Genomic DNA, 1,895 nt, shown 5'->3' with positions numbered 1-1,895 from the left:
AATGCAGATTTGAATAATTACACTTGTTACTTTTCATTTTTATTTAAAATAAATTCAGGTATACATATTTTTTATATACAAGCATACATGTTTTAAAGAGCTTTCCTATTCCTACTACCACGTTCTCTTTTTAAATGTCTACATGATACCTTACACAAAGCTTGTGAATATCAAACTTTACCACACATGTAACTTTAGCAGCTTTATTGCACAATGATCCACACAACACTGCTATTTGCTTAGTTTTTCCTATGCCATAAAGTGCTACTCATAGATGGGGAAAGTAACAAAGCTTACTAAACACAGAAATTCTCCACTTTTGTTGGAGGGAAAAACTAAATCAGCCTGAATAAAGTTTTCTATTAAAAAACATTAAATTAAAACAAAAATCCAGACTAAGACTTTGGTTATTCTATTAAAATATGCCAAAAATAATACAATAATGATTAGTGCTAAAACACATTGGTAAAAGCACAGTTTCTCAACATATTAACTTTCAGAAAATGTGTAGTTTAAATAAAAACCACCTAAGAAAGAACATCATTCAAAAACAGACATAAGATTTAGATAAAATACAGTTCTTCACCTAAGAATTTTTAAGTTTTAAAAGGAAGCCACCAGTATGAGTTTTGTTATTTCCTAGATAATTAAAGTTGTACTTTTACTTGCTTACATCTCAAATGTTTCTTGCCGGGCAATGAGGGACAGAAAATGCCATACAACTGAGCAATCAGTTATTCCATATTTTATAATATATATGGGGGCTTAATAAAGTTGGTGGGAAATTTCATTATCATTCAATTCCATTTTCCATGAGTCTTCTGAAGCCCTCTTACATTTAAGGCTATTAAAATATATTGTGAACTTTTTCAAAGATGTAAACATAAACCAAGACAACCTGCATGATAAATAATATTTGTGCCAAAAAATAAGAGCCACAAGATACAATAAGAGAACAAAAGAACATGATTTAATATCAGTGTATTTTCACTAATATTTCTGAAAATAATTATTTAATATAAGTTCAGATATTTTCATACAGTAACTAAGAAAAATTCAAGATAAATTTTCTGGAAGAAAAAAAAAAAAGCTGTGGAAAGCTGCATCTCTTAGCTAAGAATTTCAATTGCATTACATTTCTTGAAAGAAACCATGCTTATTACACAGGCTGGCAACAAGCATTACAACTAAAGGGACTCTCTTTGAAATGTTAATACAATTTGTGGTCTAAAGAAAAACAGCAGTATTCATTTTCCAGACAATCTATTCTTAGTAGTTGGTAGTAAGTTACTTACACATCTTAGAATATGTAAGTTTCCATGTAAATATGTACCCATTTTGGGGACCATTTTCTTATCTATTTATAATTCTGTTTTCCTATTAAAAACAAATGCAACACATAATGTTTAGTGCTAATTTCAACCCACAAGGCATTTAAAAATATCATCTCTTAAGATATAAACATGATATAAAAATGAAAAACTCAAGAGCAGAATAAAATATTTTTGTACCCCTCCCTCCTGAAAAGGAATGTAAACATCAGCAATACCAACTGGCATAAATAAATTAGATTTCCTGTTCTTAAAAAGACAATCCAGTTGCAAAGTTAACTATTTCAGTGATAACTAAGAAAGGATATTTTACCAATCCTTAGCTTTACATGGAACGGCAAGAGGCCCTGAATAGTTAAACTAAGGTTGAAAGACAAGAACAAAGTAGGAGGGCTCACATTTCCTGATTTTAAAACATACCACACAGCTCTGGTAGTGTTGTAGCTATGAATCGGGCTGTGAACCTCAAGGTCAGTAGTCCAAAACTAGCAGCTATTCCGCCAGAGAATTATGAGGTTTTCTGCTCCCGTAAAGATTTACAGCCTCAGAAACCCTGTACAGGGT

Source organism: Chrysochloris asiatica, unplaced genomic scaffold, assembly GCF_000296735.1.
Source record: "Chrysochloris asiatica unplaced genomic scaffold, ChrAsi1.0 scaffold00143, whole genome shotgun sequence".
In the NCBI taxonomy this organism is placed as follows: Eukaryota; Metazoa; Chordata; class Mammalia; order Afrosoricida; family Chrysochloridae; genus Chrysochloris; species Chrysochloris asiatica.
The sequence above is the reverse complement of the archived record's forward strand: the minus strand, read 5'-3'. Positions refer to the sequence as shown.